The following is a 22,341-nucleotide window of genomic DNA, read 5'->3' on the forward strand; positions in this document are numbered from 1 at the left end:
AGCTCTGGGGCCTCCAACATAAGGACATGGAGCTGTTGGAGTGGGTCCAGAGAAGGCCATGGAAATGCTGTGAGGGCTGGAGCAGTTCTGCTCTGGAGCCAGGCTGAAGAAGCTCAGCTGGTTCATCCTGGAGAAGAGAAGGCTCAGTGGAGACATTAGAGCAGTTCCCAGTGCCTAAAGGGGCCAACAAGGAAGCTGGAGAGGGGCTTTATGTAAGAGCAGGTAGTGACAGGACAAGGGGGAATGGCTTTAAACTGACAGAGGGGAGATTGAGACGAGCTCTTAGGCAGAAGCTCTTCCCTGTGAAGGTGCTGAGGCGCTAGCACAGGGTGCCCAGAGAAGCTGTGGCTGCCCCATCCCTGGCAGTGTTCAAGGCCAGGTTGGACACAGGGGCTTGGAGCAAGCTGCTCTAGTGGAAGGTGTCCCTGCCTGTGGCAGGGGTTGGGACTGGATGAGCTTTAAGGTCCCTTCTAACCCAAATCATTCTGATTCTATGAATAGCACTGGTATAAAACTCTGCACATGCCACTCTGAACCTCTGTTGCTTTTCTTAATATAAAACTAAGTTTTTTGTGGGCCTTTTAGCGTAGAGGCATTGAGGTGTATATATATGTAGTTGAACATAATAGGATGGTACTGTATTTTGGGTAATATCATACAAGTACCTTTTCACATACATACAATTTACATAAAACCATAGTAGCTAAACCCTTTCCTTTTCCCAAAAGAAAATAGCTTGAAAAAAATGTGTTTTCAGAGTAGTAACGGGATGATTCCTGACAATTTCAAACTAGAGTGATTCCTGCTGAGCTCCCTGGCTCAGGTAACACAGGAGGCCAAAGCAGATGAGCACAACAGTCCCTCCTCCCTTATAATCGGTGAAGGCAGAAGCAGTTTTGGCCCTCTGTGTGACATTTATGAAGCATGATACTGTCATCTGCTGTTGATCTTGCCTGGAGGGGATTCAAGGGTGAGGTGTTCTGGCTTGAGTGAGACTGATTTGTTTTGGGTTTGGGTGAAAACCAAATAATTTTTCATTATGACATTTAGCCCTTGGAGATCCTTCCCCCAAATGACTGATGTAGGTTTGTAAACACCTAGAGCTCATCTAGTCTTGCTTGCTGCCACATGGGTGCCACTTAACCCTTGGGCAGTCAGTGCAGAGGAGAAGCATGAGGCAGGGTGGGCACCCCTTGCTCATCACTCGCCACCTGATGGTCAAGAAAATGGCTGCAGATCTGTTATTCTGGTAGTATATCTCTATATAGCACAAGATTTGTGGGATATAGAGAGAAAATTGGGTGGAGAGAGGTCAAAGATGGAACAGTCACAGAAACCAAATACCCTAAAGGTTGACCCTGTTGATGTTAAAACCGAGGTCTTTGGCTGATTAAGCAGCTGCCCATAATCATGTAATTCAGCTTTATTAGGGTACAGTTCTTTAGCTGTTCATTCATTTGAAAGCAGTCCGTTTCCAAAAGCAGTCCATCATTAACAACAAAGAAGCTTTCTGGGGTGTTTTGGTAGATGCTCTTCGAGCAAGCACTGATGTACTGGCAGCCAGGAGCAGTTTGCCTGAGAGGTGCTGCACCAGCTATGCCTTGTGTTTTCTGCTTCTCTGAATAAATGAAATGACAAAACATCCCAGGGTGATTGAGGGAACATCACATGGCTGTGTGGCTGGCCCTGTAGCAGGTGCTGGACCACTGTTAATTTCAGCTCTTAGTATTATTTAACGCAATAAACTTCATGTATGTGACACAGGTGGTGAATGGGAACTTGGTGCTTTATTTCTTTTTCATTTTGACAAAGCAATGAAGTCATATGCCAACATGGCATGAAACCACATTTCAATTTTGTAAAATAAAATACAACACAACAGTGCTATGCTAAAATACCAGGAAATCTTGAAGGTAGTGAAGGGGGGAGTATAAATATAAAGTGCTCCAGAGCCTGGAAGGTTATGAGGCATTAAAGCAGTGCCTGGAGCCCTTTGGTGCTGTATAAACTCTTCTGTTACATAAGCATATCTTCTTATGGCTTAACTCATGGATATAAATTCCCTCCAGGCTGATAAGAGGACCTTGCTTCAGCCTAGAAATCTCTGCTATTTATTTACAGGTTTTTGGGACAGTGATTTGTGTTTAACTCTTTCTGGGCTTAATGGTTGTTCCATAGCAAAAGTTGTTGTTTTGACCATAAAGCTGTGTTGGTGTTTGCTTCCCTACTGAGCCTTTGCTTAAATTGTATTTGTAGCCTCAAATCACTGCAATTTCACGAAGGACTCTCCTACAGATTGTAAAAAATCTGCCACACTCTTTGTCCAAACAGGGTCGGGGTGTTCAGGAATAATCAGCCTAGGTCTCAACCTGACAGAATGTGGATGTTGCTGCCAGTGCCTCTGGAGGAAGCAGAGCTGGGGAAGGCTTGTGGCAGCTGGGTGTGCTGCTGAGTTTGGGTCAGGCTAGACTGCGCCTGCAGTGTCTGGTCAACCTCAATGCCCAAGTGAAATAATCATCTGGGTGGCTGCTGCACCTGGAATTGTTTGTGTGAACGGCCTTTTGCCATGAATGGGCTTAAAGCAGTTTAATCAATGTGATTCCAAGGAAAAAGTAAAGCGATACTTTACAGAGCCTCTGCTCTTCTAGTCTTGGATGGAGAAATGTCTTGAAATCGTCTGTGTATTAGGGTAGTTTGCATGCTCTGGCATGCTCTCTGGTGAGGATGTTGGAGCAGCTGAAGCTCAGTGATGCCCGAGAGATGAGTCACTTGTTTGTCGGAGTCTCGGTGTTTCTGACTCCTCAGTGACGCTGGCTGGCAGGACAGCACCAGCGTGCTTTAGGATGCCTGGGGCCACTAGCGCTTTGGCTTGCTGAAGCTCACAGTGCTCAGCACAGCTTTGTGTTCACACTGCAAAACAAAGAGCTTTTACTACTTAAAGGGTATTGTGTGTTTTATTTTTTAAGTGTCCATGTTGCTGCATATTTGCACTGAGAAGAAAGACTGCAGAACAGATGGTTGCCTATGGAGAAGATGGTGAAGTTTCTTTGTACCCGTGGACAGGCTCTGGACCTCAGGCAAGCATGTGTCCTGCCTAGATGTGGTAGGAGTCATTGTGAGGGCTATCTCCAGCTCATCTTTGTCCCACTCTCCTTCCCACTGTGGCAAGGCAGCACACGGCACTTACTCACCTGAGTTAGGGCTGTTGGCACCTTCTGATGGAATGCTGGATTTTTGTTTAGTTTTGAAAATAATCCATATCCCCAAACCCTTCTAGCTGCTTCTCAGAGAACTGAGAGCAAGCTATCCTTGGCCAAACATGAACTTTTGTAGGATTTGGCTGAGAAGTGTCTATTTTCAATGCTTTATTTCCAAAAGTAACTTTGGCTGATCGGAACCAGAAAAGTAAGTTTTTTTTGTTTCATCTATAGCGATGAAATTATTCATATGAAAGGGTTATGTGTTGGATCTAATAGGAACATTTTGGAGTTAGAGCTTAGATAAATACTTGCCCATTTCCCTGTCTCAATAGGGATGACTTTGAGAGGTGTATTCATTGTCTTGGTATTATTCTTGCACAGGGAAATACACAGAGTTCTGGCACAAAACTCTCAGTAAAGTTTAAGCACTTGCAGCGTCAGTGTCTGTGTCAGTGTGGTCGTTCAGGTAACCTGCAGTGGAAATGAAAGCAGAGGAAAGGCACTTCTTGGACTTGATTCATCTCATTCTGAATAGGTCTGATGAAGACATATATACCATAGTTATTTAAAGCTAGTACAGTTGAATGTCATTCAGGGTAACTGAACAATACAAATCTCTCTTTTATTCCTCTTCATTCCTGGTGTTTCATTTTCCCCAGTCACCTGTCAGTTGTTTGGCATCCCCTAGCAATGCCAGGTTGGGTGTGGAGCACTGGAGCAGCTGCTGGGAGGTTGATGCAATTCCTGATGCCGTTACTGGTTTGCTGGATTTTTGCTAAAATCTTTGCTATGCCTCAGTCTCTGCTGTAAATAGATTATAATGTTTGCCACTGTTGTGAAGTGCTTTGTTTTCCACAGGTAAAATGCTAGGAATAAACTCTTTTTATGATGCTGTTACACAGCATGCCCCTCTTACCTGTTCAGCACCTGTAGTTCCTCTTTTGATATCCTGCTTGTCCTTTATTTTCACTCGGATGCAGTGCAAGATCCTAAGGTGCGATTTTTGTAGACAATTCAGAAGGCAGGGGGTTTGATTGATACATTTTCAAGACAAAGATTTGGCCTCTGAAAGCTGGGGTGGAGAGAACTTCCACACGTCCTGCTTGCACAGTTCCATGGGTTGCCTGTTGTGCATCAGGGCTGGTGGGGGAAGAGATCAAGAGATTTGGGAGGGCCCCTGCTTCTCTTATTCCAAGAGAACAACTTATTTTTTTTTTAAAGAAACCTCATGGGATACCTGCACAAGAGCCTTCCAAGTTTGAGAAGACATTTGCTGGCTTATCTAAGCTAAGCAAGGCCTGAGTAACAAGTTTAATCTCTGACCTTCATTTGCTTTCCAACAGCCTCCCAGCTCTTAGTAAGTAAGACCCATACACTAATTTTCCCAGCAATATGCCTGTGTAGTTGCCATTAATATGAATAGCAGCTATTACTTGCTAAATAGACTTCTTGGTTAACTGTGTATTTATTGTAGGTTGTTTGAATAGAGGCAGAGTGTGATCACTGTTATGTAGCAGCTGCAGGCTTGAGGAAGGGGGAAAGAGAAAATTAATTGGCAGGTTGGTTATAGCTACGGGATGGCATGGGCTTTCTGTGCAATTACATGCTCAGCACGTGCCTTGGAAATAAACTGACCTGCTTGGCTAGTATGTCCTGTGTAACTGAGGCAGTAGGCTTATGTGCAGTGCATTCCATCAGCAAATGTTTGTGGAGCGCTGAGTTCCTTCCTAAGCTGAATTCCTGCCCGGTGTAAATCCTGCACGAGTCTTACTAGGGAAGCTGAGTACTGTGGGCAAAATTTCTCACCTGAGGTCATTTTTGATGGTTTTCCTAGTTCATTAATCTGGCAGGGATTTATAGACTCATAATGGTTTGGGTTGGAAAATGTAATGGATGGGAACCTAGCTGAGAGTTGATTCCCTCATGACTGAGAGACATAAGAGTATGTTGTTTGTCACAGTGTATTTGGTAGAGTATGTATGTTTATGTTCATCAGGACTGTCGGAAAGAGACAGGAAAACATAGGTGTGCAGCTGCTTTATGACCTTCCTACTTGGCTGCCCTGGGGTGCAATGCCAATGCTCTCAGAGTGAACAATGGTGAGATCATGAGAAACTGCACAGGCCCACGAGTAAATGATTAGAGATCTGGCATGTCTAACCGGCATCTAACAAAGCCGGTTGTGTTTCTAAGGGTATAAAAGGGAGACCCTCTTGTGGCCATGAGAGAAGCCTCACCTATGGGAGTAGGAATATTCCAGTTACCTAAGACTCCTGGCATTGGCTGCAGTGGGGCTTCCCAGCTGGAAATGTGGGCCTGGATGATGATTCAACGGTAACTGGTGATGTATTTCTTCTTAAACTCTGTTCTCTCTATACAGTGATAATTTAATTCATTGCTAACATTTTTTTTGGTACTTTACTTATATACCTATACCTCTGATTTGCTTGATTGTACTTATTCACTATATATAGAGAGATATTTACCTAATTCACATTAGTGTGCTTGCTTTAGTGTGCTGGTTTAATAAACTCTGCATATTATATAGCTAGTGTGTGATCACTTTGTGGTGTACCCTGTCTGTCAGCAGTACAGAAGACACCTTTAAAAGTCATCAAGTCATCTGGTCCATACATGATGTTAATGTATTGGAGCTTTGAAACATTGAGTTCTCTTATTTTGGCAGCTGGAGTCATTCTGAGTTGTAATTTAAATGTCTGTTTAATAATCAGAAATGTTTTGGAGTTTTTGTCAGTGAGTCAATATTTGATGGGATGTAGAATCCCCTGTTTCTCTCGTGCTTCTTTACACTGGCACATTTTAGTTTACCTTTCCATCATTGGAATGGTAAATGGAAAGGAAGGGTGAGGATTAAGGATGTTACTTTCTAGCCTGCAACTCATGTTAAAGAGATGGAGATAATTACAGACTGCCTTTAACACTAAGAAAGATGGTGGCTTTCAGGGAATTCAATGTGCTTATCAGTGCTGGACTGTGTTAGTTTGTTCTGAGTATGTACAACCTAGATGAGCCATCCAGCCATTAATGCCTCTCAAATTCTGTCCTTCAATGTGTGCGTTTTGTAGCTCTTTTCATGGGCTAGATGGCAAACGGGATGTCTCTGTATGGTGACTTGAGGATGCTTCACTGCAGGGAGCCTCTGTGCCTGTTCAGTTCCCCTCCAAATTTTAGTGACTGCTGTGATTCTGAGAAAGTTGCCTAAATGATGGCTTTTCCAAATGGTTTTCAGTGATGTATTCCTTATTTGAGTACTCTGGTGTTCCAGTGTCTCATTTACTGATGTTCCTTTAGCAGTAGTATGTGGTGGACATTGCCAAATACTCAATGCAGTCAGATTGGTCTCTGAACCTTCTTATTCACGTCTTGAGACGTGGCCATCATCAGGGGCTCATTCAGGGTGCCTAAATTATGCTCTAGTGGGTGCAGTTCTGAGGATAAAAAGTCCAGAGAACTCAGAGGCAGACCTTATTATAAAGTTAAAATCATATATCTATACCTGCTGGGAGCTAAACCTGAATTATTACATTTCCTGTGTTTTGAGTGCTTGACTTGGCAGCTGTAATAATGTTTAATAATAAGGTGTATCTTATTAGTGCTCCCTCTGAAGTGATGGAAAACACAGTTATGCCACCATGATAAGAACAAAACCAAAACCCTGCGTGACATTTAAATGAATTTCTTTTGCAAGTGAATAGGATGGAAACCCTTTGTGATGCATTAATGTTCTAGTCTTAAGAGAAGTGAGGGATCTTAAATGAGGGGAATTGTTATTGTTAGAAGGAGTAAAATCCATAGTTTAATATTCTATCACTGTATGCACTTAAAGTGACGTGTTTTACATTGTAAATTGGGAAGAATAATTCCTGCTTTTCTGCTTCAGGCCCGAATGGATATATTGATAAAAGTGTCAAACTCTTTCCTGAAAAATAATAAGGACAACCCTTTAGGGAAGATTGCTATGGCAGACAGACTCTAGGAAATGCCTAATGTTACAATGGCTGAAGTGTGATACCTAATTACTTGCTTTCCTTTCAGAACAGGAATGCTGTAGATCAAATGTTTATTTCATTGAAAGAGGATTGTTATGTCTAGGTCAAACTGAAAGGCATCATACCAGTGTGATTTGTATTGCTGGAGAAACATACAAGAATCCTTCAAACCTTCTGATTGAGTGCTGTTTGGGAATGGTTTCAAATTATTTGTCACTGATTTGTCCACACACAGTAGTGTTTTCATTTGATTCTCTTTCAGTTACCCATCATGTTTCATCTTCTCAGAACTGAGAAAAATTCTGTTGTGTCAAGAAAGCAAAAGGACAAAGCTCCAGAGGCAGACTTCCATGTTGTGCTTCTTGCAGCTGTTACGCATCCATCCTTGGAGGTGGGAGAGGATAACAGAATGAAAGTTTTCTGTTATAAACACTTGTCTTTTCAGCTTGTCATCTGGGTTTATCTGTTACCAGTGTCATTTGCTTGGGCTGCATGTTCTCGGAATGTGTCTGGTCAATAATTTGACCTAGAGCTGCCTTTGCCCCCTCTGGTCTGCTTTTTTTTGTAGCCTGGATGTGGATTGATGGAAAATATTTCCCAGGTCACTGCACAACTGGAAAAAATATCATGGTTTTCCTTCACCTTTCTCTTAAGCTTTTCCTTCCATGATCTTTGTGTATCATTTGAACCCTGTCTGAGGATTGTAAAACTCATTGAAGGCACTTGCTGTCTATAATGTATAATGAATATTAGCTGTTGGATGCTGTAGCTTGAGTATAGACTGCAGGGAATCCTCCTGGCCACTGAGTGTCATTGTTAACTCAGGAGAAAGGGGGTGATGAGAAAAGTCTTTATTTGGGGAAGAGGGAGAGATGAATCTGAGCAGGGAGGTTGGGAGGGTGTTACAATCACTCACTTGGCTTGCTGAATGTCAAGGTTAGGCTTCCTCAAAAATACTGTGTGTTCATAGGCATGCTGGAGGCTAGACATGGTACAGACTAGCAAAATGCACTACCATATTTGTATGGGCGAATGGATTCCTTGGCTGAGTTGAGTTTAATACTATGAGTTTCTGAGATCCTCTCATCTGGGCATCTGAAGTTGCTTCATGTAGCCTCTGCTGCTTTCCTGCTTAACGCAGGTCACAGATACTGAGTTTTCCCCAGAGCTGCTGGTACTTCTGACATCTCTCTGGACCATCTTACTTTAGGGCTTGTGCCCACTGAAGTCACCTCTTTTGTGCGGGGTGGACAAAAGCACTAACCTGGTCTGCTACATACCTGTGTAGGGCTCTAGCTGGTGCAGTGGGTGAGGGAGAAGGGTGAAAGAGGCAGGTATTTCTTTCAGCTTGCAAAGCCTTGAAATGTAATAATCTAGAAAAGAGCCACCACCATCAGAGGCAAAATTATTTCCATAGAAGGAAAAATACTTGAAGAGAAATAGTTGAAATAGCGGTTTGTGCAGCTGTTTTCAAATAGTGAGTTTTATTACCTGTAAGTATTGCCACTTTTCTTTATGGCCACGTGTGCTATATGAGCAGAGTGCAATTTTCTCTTATCTAAGCTTATAAATGAATACTCCTACTGAATGTCCCTGCTGTGGACTATTAGTAAAATCACCTTCATCATCAACACTGGAACTAAGACAGGGTCTATGTTTTCAGGAGTTTGGGTTTCACATGTGCCCTGCATTTGCCTTCATGTTAATAACATCGACTTCAATGATGGCAAGAGGAGGGGATGTGGCTGGAAGGAATGAGCATGGGGTTGGGAGAAGGAAACTCACAGGTATGAAGGAATGTGATTGCTGGGGTTGCCAAATGAGTGAGTGTTACTTTAACTCTTCTTCTGAAAACCTTCTTATTCTTATGCCTCTGTGCTACCTGTCAAAAAGCAGTTGCTCTGCAGGTTTGCATTCAACTCTGGGGAAAAAAAGGGTCCAGAATGGCAAGTCTGTCTTAAAGCCCCTATATGATTGGAAATAAGATACTAGTGTTTACTGACAAAGCAGGACATGAAAGCCTCTCCAGCTGCCTTCACTTCACTAGGATTTAATAGCAAGTTTGCTATTGCCCAGCAGTTACGTTGCCATGAAAACACCATCTTTCTGGCCTTAAAACCTACTTAAACTGGGTGGGTTAGGCTGGAGTGGGCAGCCAGGAGGAAGTCCACAGTCTGCCGATGTCTTGCTTTCTCAGGGAGTGGAGACTGCTGGTGTGGAGGGAGAGGCAGGTGCTTTGCCAGAAGCTACCTCTTTCCTTTGCTCTTTTTCTTCTGTAGCTCCATAGCTGTGGTTTAGCTCCTCGCAGTCCCAAAGTTGTGGTGGTTCTCTCCTGTTTGCGTTAAATCACTTTCCTTCTGGCGGATGTTGATTCAAGCAGTGGAAGAGCTTTCTGCAGTGAGTTTGAGGCAGTTGTTTCCATTCCTGTGCTGCAAGACTTCAGTGATTTCTGGGGGTCTCTGGTGCATTTGGGCACAATCTTAAGTGCTCTCAAGTGCTAGAGGAGCAGCTGAGAAGTCTTTGTGCCCAAATGACTTTGCTAGAAATGGGGGTGGAGGGGTTGTTTGCTTTTGGTTTTGCTCAAAATTACTTTTCTGCTGTGGGTGAAGGTGTAATTCATCTCTGCTTTGATTTTTGACCATTCAGAGCCGTCTGGGAATTCAGGCATGGTTTTGCTCCACTATGGATGGTTCCCTACCCACTCAATTCAGAGCCACTTAATCTCCAATGTCTCTTGTGCAGCTGTAGTCAATACAAGCTGCAAAGAGACCTTATCTGTTCTGGGCAAGGGTTGGTGTTAGTATCACACCAGCATCTCCACAGAGCTGCTGGGGAGAGCACCACAAGGAGATTGAGTGGAACAGGCACAAGGACAGGAAAGGAGGATAATGTTGAAGCAATATAAAAGCAATGGAAATATAGAAACAATGTATTTTATCTTTCTTATTTCCTGTTCTTCATGCATAGCAAATTGAAGTCCTAAATTTCTACCTCCATCCCTGTTGACACCAGCTCCTGAAGCCATGCTGCTGGTCTTTGCTGATCTGTGAGCTGACCACTTGCACTCAGGAAAAAAGAATAAATCAGAGCTACTTGGAAAGAGTAGATCCAAGTGACGTATAGTTACAACGTCTGACCCCAAATCAACGTCATTTCCAGGCTTGGGTGTCTTGTTTCCTAACAAAATAATTCTAAGACGTCTTTAAATGTTTGTCTTTCCTGGAAATTTCTGTTTTTAATCAAAACCCTCTTGCTCTACAGCAGCTGTATGGTGGAGTGCTTTCAAGGAATTAAATGTTCTTTGGGCCTTTATGTTTTCCCTGAATTTTGGGGGTGGTGATGGAGGATGTTATTTATTTTGTAAAAGGCTTCCCCATCTTTTACTGTTGCTTGGCATAATGCATGCCAAGTGCAAGGTCCTACACCTGGGTCGGAGCAATCCCAGGCACAGCTACAGGTTGGGCAGAGAAGAGCTTCAGAGCAGCCCTGCGGAGAAGGACTTTGGGGTGTTGGTTGATGAGAAAATAAACATGAGCAGACAGTGTGCGCTCACAGCCCAGAAAGCAACCATATCCTGGCTGCATCAAAAGGAGCGTGACCAGCAGGTTGAAGGGGGTGATCCTGCCCCTCTACTCTGCTCTTGTGAGACCTCACTTGGAGTATTGTGTGCAGTTCTGGTGTCCTCAACATAAAAAGGACATGGAACTGTTGGAACAAGTCCAGAGAAGGGCTATGAGGATGATCAGGGGTTGGAGCACCTCCCGTATGAAGACAGGCTGAGAAAGTTGGGGCTATTCAGCCTGGAGAAGAGAAGACTGCATGGAGACCTCATAGCAGCCTTCCAGTATCTGAAGGGGACTATAAGGATGCTGGGGAGGGACTCTTCATTAGGGACTGTAGTGACAGGACAGGGGGTAATGGGTTAAAACTTAAACAGGGGAAGTTTAGATTGGATATAAGGAGGAAATTCTTTCCTGTTAGGGTGGTGAGGCACTGGAATGGGTTGCCCAGGGATGTTGTGAATGCTCCATCCCTGGCAGTGTTCAAGACCAGGTTGGACGAAGCCTTGGGTGATACGGTTTAGTGTGAGGTGTCCCTGCCCATGGTAGGGGGGTTGGAATTTGATGATCTTAAGGTCCTTTCCAAACCTAACTATTCTATGATCTGTCAAATGCAGTAGCAGTCCTTTAATAAAAGAATGATCCTCTCTATGACGAATACATATAGCAGCTATGCCTGCTTTTGGACAGGTACTTTATTAAGAAGGACATGAGCCAGGGAGAGTCTTTATGCTCCTCAGCTAGGCAAGGCATGATCGAGCCTTACCCCAGACTCTTGGCTCACAAACCACAGTGATATAATGTGTTTCTGGATGACTGGCTGCAGCGGGTGCCCTTCTGTTTATAACTTTGCAGCAGCATCAGCTTCCTCTCTGTGTGGCCTCATGGGGCTGGAAGCTCCTGGAAGATGAGGAGATTCTTGCACGCTGCTTTGATTCTCATTCAGTTTGTTTCCTGATTGATAGTTAGCACAGAGCTTTTTAAATGGAGTTTGTTTCAACATGAGAAAATGCTAAATGTCACAAGTCATCTGTCAGAAGCAGTTGGGACAGTTTATCACTTTGAAACAAACTTCTGGTTTCTTAGTAAAATTCTTCTTGCATTAGAGAAGCCTGCAAATAAGACAGTAAAATATGCTTCAGGGTGAGGAGACATCAGCTGTTGATGGTTTCTATTGGGTATCTGTCACTGATCTTTACCTTTTCTCATTATCTTCCGCAAATACTCCAGATGTCCTGATATCAGTGTATCTGACTGGAGGAGTTTCCATGGCGTCTTCTGTCCCTTATCAGACATGCACATGGGCAGAACCAGCCTCAAAATGGAGATAGCAAGAATCAGGGATCATTTTTGCCGCCACTGAAATCAGCCATGTTTGGTTCTAGGAAAAGTGTCCATGGATCAGGTGTAGAAGGTGACCTATGTTGGGTAAAGCTGAATTTGTCACCTCCCCATGCTTTTCAGAGCTGCTGCTGGTGAGGAAGGCTGTCTCCAGTGCATGGTCACCAATGTACCAGATAGTAAATGTTAGCCAAAGGCTGTCACCCGGATGTTAATTCCAAATAGAAGTGTGTTTCTTAGTAGTAAAAATAAACCCAGGTGTTAAATGAGAATACTGAAATCACTGTATTTAATTAAAACGACTCATTCCATAGAAAGTCCCCATTTTAGGCTGATGCACAACATTTTGAGGTGGTCCCATTAGTCAACTTTAAAGCAGGGCTTGATGTATTTGCTTTTTTTTTTTTTAAATTCGATTCTGTTCTGATTCACAACAAACCCTATAAAAAGCCTCAAGTTAAAAACATTCCATTTAACAAAATGAAATATGTCACAGCTTTGGACCTGGCACTTTGCTCTTTAGTGTTTGGGTGACCTCTGTGTCCAAGAGGCTGGAGGGGGCTCACTCACAGCAGTGACTCAGGCTTGGCAAGGTGAGGATCTGCTCTGGCAGCTTTTACCCTGGTGGTTCTGCCAGAGACCTGTGGAGAAGCTGCTTTTGCAGATGGTGCTCCTTGGACTGTGCCGACAGTTACTTGTGGTCTCTGAGTGACCACCTGAGCCGCAGGGCGTTCCCTTGGACCAAAACTCTTGCTTTTTCTCTGCTTCTTTCTAAAAGCCTTGGGGTTAACGCTTTTGACACGCAGGCTGACGTGGCAGTGCGTTCTGTTTGTATATTCTTCCCTTTTCAGCAGCCTTTTTGCAAACAAACACTGCAGTTTCTATGCATGTTTACAATGACGAGCAGATGATGAGGGTGACCTAACAGGGTCCGAAAGGAACCTGCCATAGCGAAGGTGAACTGCTGTGTGCTAGGGCGGTGCTATTGGGAGGTACATTGGCATCACCCCAAGCTGAGAAGTAGACTAAAATAGTGGCGTTCAGAGGCTCTTTTCTTTTCCACACTAATATTTCTGAAAACCCAATTCAGGCTCAAAAAATACGCTTTTTGAAATAATGACATGTTTCCAAACTCTGTAGTATTCAGCCTTATAATAATTGTTCCGTTTTTCTTGATGGCTTCCCTGTGTGAGCAGGAAACAGCTTTTTTTTTTTTTTTGTCCCATTTTATATTTGGGGGAACAAAGTGGTGAAGTGACTTGGCCAAAGCCTGAGCAGAAGTCATCGCTGCACCACATACCAAAACCACTGTATTCCTGCCTTGTGCCTTTCCCCTCGCACTCGCAGCATCAGCCATCTCCAACAGCTCTCTTTGGTGCGTTTAGTTTTGCAAGTACATCTGTGGGTACAGATCAGTTGTCATTTCACATTCAGGTGCCTTTCTGGATATCCTGACCTGGAACTCCCCAGAACAAGTCCCCTGTTGGAGGGGATAACCCCAAGCAGCAGGGGCTTGGGGCAGTAGGTGCGAATTTGGTGTTAGGGCTCAGGCCTCGGCCCTCTGTTATTTATCAGTACAGGGCTGAAAGCTGCAGCTCCTTTTAACCCATTGGAGTCGTCTTAGGTCACAGTGGTTTTGGAGGGGGCAGCCTGTGGGTGGTTCTCCCACGCTTATTTCTTGGCTCTGGTGATGTTACATCCATCAGCCTTACTCTGGCACCCAACACTCTAGCTGGGGACTGCAATACACCCAAACCAAACAAATGACGCAAGAGAGCGACCCACAGTTTGGGTGTGGATGGCTGCCCAGGTCCATCAGCTGCTTTCCTGTCTTGTTTTTAAAGCAGGTGAAACCATGTGGGGAAAATTATATTTGTCTGGCTTTTTTTCACAGCAAAACCTAAATAAAAATACATGTGTGCTTGCTAGCATATCCTGCCATCTACCCTCTGTTTGTACTGTTGTCTGCTGCTCCCATGTCAAAGTATTTATATCTTGTGATATAAGAGTATCTTTAGTTCTAATGTACAGTTTAAATGCTCTTCATTTTTACTCAGAAAGATCCTCTACTGCTGGTGGAACTCTGTCTCTGTGCCTTCTTCCAAAGGAGCAGACAGTCGAGTAGCATGTGTGGCAGGATGCAGCCATTCATGCCAGCACTGTCTGCAGCCAGGGTCAGAGCCTCCTCCATGGGCCCCTGCTGCATCCCTATGGCACAGCTGGGATGGATGCTCTCTGCTTTTGTCCCTGTGGCTGAACCCACCAGAGGAGCTGTAATCACCTTTAGGTATGGGGGCAGAGGGAGTTATTTGCTCCCCCTCTCATCTGCATTTACACAGCATTCCCTGGGCAGGACCTTGAGCTCCATCATCCGTCCTGTGGACGGGTCCCCAGCAAGTGGCATTGTATAGCCCAGTTTCCTAGTACTGAAAAGAGTATGATAGCACACTCTTTATCAAGTGTGTGATCTGGAAAAGCACTTGTGAGACTAACCTGAATAATCAGGCTGTGCTACCTGCAAATTGTTTGCTGTCTCAAACAGCATAAGGATGTACCTTCATTACTAGATGTCATTTACCCTGGTCAAGGATGGAACAGTATTTGATTATTATAGTATTTCATACTGAAGCAGGAGTATTTCTTTATTGCACAAAAATGAAGAAAAATTGAAGGAAAGTGTGGTATGGTTTGTTTTGGGTTTATTTGCTTGTTTGTGTTTGACTGGCTGACCTGTTTCTTTTTCCACTGGAAGGGATTTTACTGTCCTGGCTTTGAGCTGCCCTCTGTTCTCCACCTTTGCCCCTAATCAGCTGGGATGTTTTTTAAACTCAAAAGTAACACAAAACCCAGCCAGGGCTGAACTTAGCAGGAGACCTAAAAATTCCAGTGTGCTGCAATAATGTTGCTGCATGTATGCCCAAGTAACTTGATAACCCGCTGAAAATATGAATTCTTCTCACTAGTCCCCTTCCTTAGTCAGGACTTCCCAGATGCAGAACAATAAAGCTCATGGTGAATATCTGTGGCAGTTGCCACATGGCCAAAACCTGTCAATGCTGGCTCAAAATCAGACTGTTAGTGTTGTGGAAAGGCATTCATCCTGTTAGCTTAACCTGTCCTTGAGGAATTAAGGTGCTGATACTTGTGGTGGGACAAGGAACCCTGCCCCACTGGTTTCTATTTCCAGTCAGAGAGGAGTTAAATCCTTTTCCCACAGTTCTTTGCAACACAAAGCTACTAGAATAGCAAGTTTTGCTGCTTGACTCTTAATTCCGAGTCAGACCATCTGACTCATCTGGCCATCTTTATCTGCTAACTGTCCTGCTTACACTGAGGACAAACTACTGGTGTGCTCTACTTACAATGGCCCTGAGTTCCTAGCTGGCCATCAGCAGCGGGGTGCAGCACCGCACTGCATGTGGAGCACGTTCCTTGCGGCACATTGCCATGGTGTTGCTTGCTGAGAGCTTCCCTTCTTTTCTCAGGAATATGCATCCTGTTCCCACGCAGAACTCGCAAGATGTCAGAGCATGAATAGCTCAAGGCCTCCAATTTGCTTAGAAGAAAGAGTTGTTAAAGCATACACCACTGATTGCAAGAGGAAATAAGAAGGGTTTTGACAAGCTGGTGGAGAGAGCAATTACTCTAAGTTGGGTGACAGTAAAGGATGAAAGTATGAACGGGAGAAATTGGTAATTCAAATTGGCTTCCTTTCTTCTCTTGTTACAGGCTTAAATTTTCATGATATAAACTCCTTTAAGGGACTAGCGTGACTTTATTTCTTGAGCAGCTTATAGGTAATAAAAAGCTTAGGAGTCTAAAATGGCATATCTCCTCATAAAGTGACTTACTGGGTTTTTAAAATGCTTTGCAAAATTCTGCCAGTGAACTTAGTAGTGGCAAGCAGTTAGGCTGGTAAAAGGCAACCAGATGTTTTCCAGATTTGTACCCTGTCCAGGAGTGTTTTTCAGTGCAGCTTGAAAAGAGCTAGAGAAGGGTGTGGGAGCATCCACCACGGTTTCGTACCATATCAGGCATCTCCATGGAGAAATGGATCCAGCTGCAGTTCCTGGGCACAAACCAAGTGAAACAGTGAACCTGTCGTTTATATCAGTAACAGAAGTAAGAGCAGGTTAACAGGGAGCTGCCATGTGAGTCTGAGTGGTGTGATGGGGGAGAATAAGAAAATGCAAGTATGGGAGTGGTACCTGTTAGTGTGAGACAGGAACAAGGAAGGGGTGGTTTAAAGCTCCGAGTGACCCCATCAGCCCTGAAGCAGAGTAGAAGAGTAAAATAAAATGAACAAATTCAAAAGAATTAGTGAAACCCCATCCCTCTGCTCAGAGAACAGGGATAGATGGAGGAAACATGGAAAATACTATTTTCATGCATAGAAAGATAACAGATGTGACAGAGCAGGAGAGCTTGATGTGTTAGAGGGCGTCTTACCTAGTTACGGAGAGAGAGTTTTGTAAGTCTCTTGCAAGAGTAGGATGTGCAAATGCGCTACAAGAAATATGAGATAAAAACTTCAGGAGAGATACATCCCTTTAAGTTTAAGACCTCTTCTTTATGGATATCAGCAAATTTTCTAAATGCCGAGAAATATATTTAGCTTTGTTTTAGAAATGAAGGAAACTGAGGCAGGGAGGCTCTCTATCCAAACCTCTCGCTGCTACAGGACACAAGGTCTTCTGGCAGCATCTCCGCTTGCTTGCAAACAGGCAGCCTCATGGCTTTATCCACTGGTCATGTTCCTTTGGAGGCATCCATCACATAAAACCCTTCTGTCCTGCTCTGCAGAAGCAATCGGGTGCCCAGACTCCTGTTGCAGCCTCTTAGGAAAAGCCTTTAATCTAAGCCCCTGAATTCCCATGCTGTTTATTTATGGGAAGCCTTCTTAGGAAGGAGTTAATGATCTTGATATCTATGAATCGCAGAGCTGGGTCAAAAAGGCCTTTCAGGGAGGTGTCTGAGGAACATTTAGATATTCCTTAATCCCGGGGATATTTTTTTTCTCTCCTGGCCTCTGCAAAGTTCACATTCTGCATCTATGTAACTGATGAAATTTTCCTGCTGATTAGAACCTGAACAATTACAGCATATTCTGATTCTGATAGCTGGACTGCTAAGAACAGAAGAGGCTCTATTAGGAGATAGGGACCCAACTGAGAGCTTAACAGTTGATGTCAGCTAATGCCCTCTCAAGTGTGCACCAGGAGTTCAACCTGCATATGCCAAATTAATCACAGTGTGGGGCACCTGCAGCAGTGGGTTGGTGTTAATCAGGGCAGGCTGGGGACCAGCATGCTGCCCTGGGCTGCACATGTGAATGGAAGGATTTCTCAGCTGCAGAGAGGCAGATACTCATCTATTAGCAACAAGTTCATCACTCTGGCCTCCCTTCCCTGTTTCCTGTTGCAGATTAACTAAGGGAGAAGAGGTTGCTTCTGACAGCTTTATGGGCACCTATTGCAGCCAGAAAGTCTCTGTGACAGTGTTTTGTTCCTCCAGAACAAATGATGTGTTGCTTTCTTTTAACAACATAAACCAAACACTGCCAGCAGCCTGGCATTTCTGAGCAGCCCTCCAATGATGAATGGGAAAATGAAGCCCAGCTCTTGCAGGCAGTTTTGTGCATTAAAAAAACAGAACAGCAAGATGTGTAGACTACCAGGGTAAACACGTTTCCTATTGGTAAGAGGATCTGCAATAAAAACAGGAAATTGTTACTTTTGCTATCCTTAGATACTGATCAGTGATCACCACCACCTTCCCCTGCCCAGCCCAGAGATGGGCCATGTTTGAATCCCTATCTCAGCTGGTTTTAAGTAGGGAGAATAAAGAGGGGAAGCTCAGCTCAGTTCATAGAACTGTTGCTTACCCCAGGCCTCTGCTGAGAGGCTCACCCGCAAGTCCCTTATCTCTTTACTGGTTTTGAAGCCTCCCCCAGGTACTGTTCCTCCTTCTGGCCCCGTGGTCCTCTTTGGTTTCAGTTCTGTAGCAACAAAATATGGTGTGAAGGGCATGAAGAACTGAGAAAAGAGAATAGAGGCTCTTAGTTGTGTATTTTCCTTCAGTCCATTGTAGCCCAAGCTTGTTAATGTTCAAGCTATGCTCTGAAGTTCCTATTTTCTCCATATTCTGCAGGGAAAAGGATAAATATGTGGAACTTGGGTGATAGGAGGTTTATAGTGTGACGTTCAGTCACTCCATTGTAGTTATGTTTAATATATATATATTTCTGATGGCACAGATATAGTCCTGTGCCACCAGATACTGGAATAAGAGTGATGAGAGCCATCCTAGCATATCAGAAAGAAAGTTTGGGGGTGACTTCATATAAATCTGTTTCTGTTGGTTGGATTTCATGTGATCTGCAAGCTGCTTTGAATCTGGGGTCTTCCATTAATGGAATAGTTCATTAATCCTAGAAGAGGTTGCAGATTTTTACACGGTTGATATTGGTTTATTCATTCTTGTGCATCAATGCTTAATCTGCAATGGAGCTTTTTTCAGAGTCTTTTTTTCACATCTGTTTTAATATTTTCTTAAACCTTTCATTCTTAAAGTAACATTAGGGTGTGGAGGACACTTTGTGTTTTTCTTTTTCATTCCTGTGGTAATGTTCTGTTGCATGGCTCTCTTCTGTGTATTCTGTTTAATAAAACAACCCAATACTTAACCACTTTCTTCCAGCTGGAATCCATCACTGCAAAATTGATCCTGTTTACTCCCAGAATCAGATTTCCTCATTCCCCTGATGATGGTAGCTTACAGATATAGCAAGTCCCAGCCTGTGCTTTGAGGCTTTGCCACAATACAGGAACTTCCGAGCTTTATTTCAGGGATCATCTGCCTCCATAAAGCTGAGTGTCCAAAGGGTCTTGATGTGTGTTGAAAGAGCACTGTTGTTGACTTGAATGGGATGAGGAGTTTCCTGTGGAGATGCTTTGGGAAGAAAGTCAGCTGGGACTGGAAAACAAATAGGGATTTCTTGTAGTTTGTTGCTTTATTGGTTTCCTGTTGTTAAATATTTTTATTTCCTTTGTTCCTCTAAAGGCTCAGTTCTGGCTTTAATGAAGCTGTGGGTAAAGTTCATTATCTGATCAGGCTAAAGCTCGTGTTCCTAGAAGGAGCATCTAATCCATTAAGCTTCTCTGCCATCTGAACAGTTTGCTTTCCTTTTCAAATCTCCTCCTTAGATCTACCAGGTGTTTTTGTTTGTTCTCCTGTCAGGTTCGGTCTTCAGTCTCTTTCCTGGATGTCCTCCAGTTTGCCACTGTTTGTTTCCTTTATCTTCAATTATGAATTTAATCTACAATTCCTGGAGGCTGGAGGCTCCCTGCTGGGAGAACAAGAAGACTGTATCTGAAGTGTTATATTGTTCGTTACTGAGGTTGAATTGTATGCTAACTAGAGAACAAGATTATTGTGTGGCTGCTGGAGAATAACCATAAAGGTGATGGGTTTTCCTTTCCCCCCTTATTCTGCAGCTCTGCAACTGCTTTAATAGCCATATGGTGGTGGTTCTTATGTCCCATGATATGCAGATCTCTGTGCCCACATTCAGTGTGGGAGAGCTCTGTTGGCCAGTCAAAGTACTTTTATAATAACATGAGGGGTATTTAAATGTAATCATATTGTGGTTATTCAATTCCTTATGCTAAAGTATGATCCATCTTCTCTGGCTGGAATGCACATACTTTTTGTCTGGCTTCATCTGCTCAAATGCTCTCTCTGTGCTCCATGATAAAATGGTAATGGGAAATGCAAATCACATGGAAAAGGAATCAGGCACAAGATGATGATGATGATGATGAAAGACTACTCTAATTCTGGGTATGCGTATTCAAATAATTTGTAGCTCCAACTTCTGTGCAATGGGACTGGGTGTGTATTTGAAGATGTCCAACAGAGAGTACCTTTAGGATATGCTACAGAAAGATGGTGGTAGTTACTTTACATAAGTAGCTCTCTTCCTTGCTAAAGACTGGTGCCAGCAGCAGCCAAACTGCATGGAGGGGAGGGAAAATAAGGGGAAAGACTGATTTGAAAAGAAAGTGCTTTGATTTTATTGATAGAGAACAAAGATCCATCTGACAGCTAGGGCTTGTAAAGACTTCAGAATGAGCCATGTATTTTTAACATCAGCAGTTTCTCCTGCTAAAAGCAGGGAACTTTTTTTGCTGTCAGAATACTATGGGATGACATAGCAAAGAACAATTACAAATTAGGTTTGGGTTAGGAAGAAAATGTCTGTGGCTTTGAGCATTAGTAAAACCTATGACAGCATCTTATCCAAAGCACAGGGCTGCCCTCCAAAGCACTTATCTTGTCAGGCACTGGGAAAAGACCCCTGTAAAAGCCAGCTCTTATCTCCCTCCAGTGCTTTTCCTGCCTGTTCTCAGCAAGTTTTGAGGCTTTTCCACGAATCCTGGTAAAAAGACTTCCTCAGTTCCAGCAACTCTTGCAGGGCTCTCCATCTTATATATATGCTTCAGACAGTCATAAATATATTTTTTCACATTATGGAGTAGATACCACAAATCAAATTCTCAATTAAATGTACAGATCTAATGCTTGGCCTAGAAATCTCCCGAGGAAGTCTGCATACATATGTGTGGACACAGATATATGCAATTTCTGCTTTTATACAGCTGGAACACCCTAAATGTATTTGAGTAGTTTGAGTGACCAAATCTATGACATAAGGGTGATCAGCTGTGTTTTGACAGAAACAGTAGTTTTCCAGATTGAGGTTCCTGCTGTGACCATGAATGATTCTCTTGCACCTGCTTTCCACTGATAAGGGAAAGGAGTAATAAATTCTTCTAAGATTGCTTTTCCCTGGCCAGGTAGTCCTGTAGATGAAAGACTGCAAACTTCCATTTGTAACGCTACCTGTTTGGACATCTATAGTGAGCAGCAATATGGAAGAGGGAAGAGGAAAACTGGAGCAGAATGATGAATTTGAAAACTGCAACCCAATCTTCCTGCAGAAATGGTCAGATAAATTAGAGAAATATGTTCCTTTCAGCAGTATAAGCTTCAAATCTAAGTAACTCTGGCTAAGAGAGAATCCAGCCACAGAGACTCTTTTCCCCTTGTTGGTTGGTCTCCAGCTGATGTGTGACCATCAGCACACACTGCTCCAAAGACAGTTGGAAACATTTTCCTGGTGAGGATCTGGGTTTTCTGCAGTGATTCCCCTCCCTTCTGGGTCTGGTGGGAAGACAGTGGAGCCATTTCCAAAGGTGGAAAAGTACCTTTTGGCTTTACAAATATTTTATTTGTGAAGGCATTTCTGCAAATCCTCCTGGGCACCTGTTTGTCTGGATATATCCGTTCTTTAGGCTGTTTGGCTTCCTGGGATAACTTTAAGAGTGTGTGCTTTAACATAGCATTCCTGTGGTATCTGTCTGGCCTCTCTATCCTCCTTTCTCTTATTCTATAGGAATGGCAATAAAAAGGGATCTTAATGTTGTGTGCTTTCCTTCTATAGGTTTTTATAACGATTGTCTTGGACTGTAAGACTTAGACTAAGTCTTAGACTGAAAGACTGTAAAAATGAATGGAAAGTTATTGCTGACTACAATAGGGTAATTAATCTGCCCAAGCTTTAAAGGGATTTTTACTTGGGAATAAGCTATATCCACAGAGCCATTTCCTTTGTCTGTTGTATTTTATTCATCTGCCAGTTTTTCTGTCTTTTGTCTACAAGGTGCTTTTGGTAAAAGATCAGACTTGCAAAGATGAAATATTTTCCATTCTTCAGAATCTCAAAGTGCACAGTATTATTGCAAGAGTCTTTGAAATGAACTCTACTGAATGGAAAGACCTGTTGAAAAAATCTAATTCATAAGGCAGCAAAAGATACTGGCAACTGCAGCTGAGCTGATAGAAGAGCAGCTCTGTGGATGTGATACTTATTCATGATATAGCACCAAACCCTGTCTTTATGGAGCAGCATAGCTGTGCTGCATGAAACTTTGATTAGGAAAATGGCCCTGATAACAGACCAAAGAATAATGTTTTGGAGAAACAAAATGATCTTGTTAGTAATTCAGCTAAAATATTTGTTTAGGAGGTCAATTGCTTAGGTGACATACATTCTAATTTGCTGTGCCAGTCAGTACCACTGAGCTGATGCAGAGTAAGTTAAGTACTTCAGAACAGCTACTGCTCTCAAACACTGCGTTCAAAGGGGGTGAGGTAAACTAAGTTGCC

This window comes from Pezoporus flaviventris, unplaced genomic scaffold (assembly GCF_033815535.1).
Source record: "Pezoporus flaviventris isolate CSIRO_AGI_PZ_B2104156 unplaced genomic scaffold, CSIRO_AGI_Pfla_v1 ptg000020l, whole genome shotgun sequence".
In the NCBI taxonomy this organism is placed as follows: domain Eukaryota; kingdom Metazoa; phylum Chordata; class Aves; order Psittaciformes; family Psittacidae; genus Pezoporus; species Pezoporus flaviventris.